We start from the raw sequence: 516 nt of genomic DNA, 5'->3' as shown, positions 1-516 counted from the left end.
GCCTACTGTCCAGAAAGCCCCAGACCGAGCAGGGGTGTTGCCCAGAATAACGCCTGACAAAAAAAAAAAAGTAGTGTCTTGAGATTGCTCATATAGAAAAGGAAACACTTAGAAATAAAAACTATTAAATACTAGTTCTTGTTCTTTTTCTCTTTTTCATTATTGATTGGGCCAGCTTTCTCTAAAGAAAAGAAGCTAATCAGGCACCGTCAGGGATGTCCCAGGTGAGGGGAGGGGGCCTGCGAGTTGTGCCACGTGACCCGAGCCAGACCCTTAGGTGCGCGCGAGCTCAGAAGCACGTGGGCAGCGCCGGGAGCGGTGGGCGCAGTGCTCCGGGTTAGTCACGTATCGCTGTTGTGAGCACCAGCGTGGCTTCCTGACTCCGGCACTAAAGAGCATTTCTCAGGTTTATTGGATTATTAACTTTCGTTTTCTGATAGAGTAGCGTTAGAGAACATAGCTTGATCTGGCCTTCGGGAACGTAGCTAAGGAATTTTTTTCTGCAGGTTCTTAGGT

Source organism: Mustela nivalis (genome assembly GCF_964662115.1).
Source record: "Mustela nivalis genome assembly, chromosome: 2".
Taxonomy (NCBI): domain Eukaryota; kingdom Metazoa; phylum Chordata; class Mammalia; order Carnivora; family Mustelidae; genus Mustela; species Mustela nivalis.
This window is presented reverse-complemented; position numbering follows the sequence as displayed.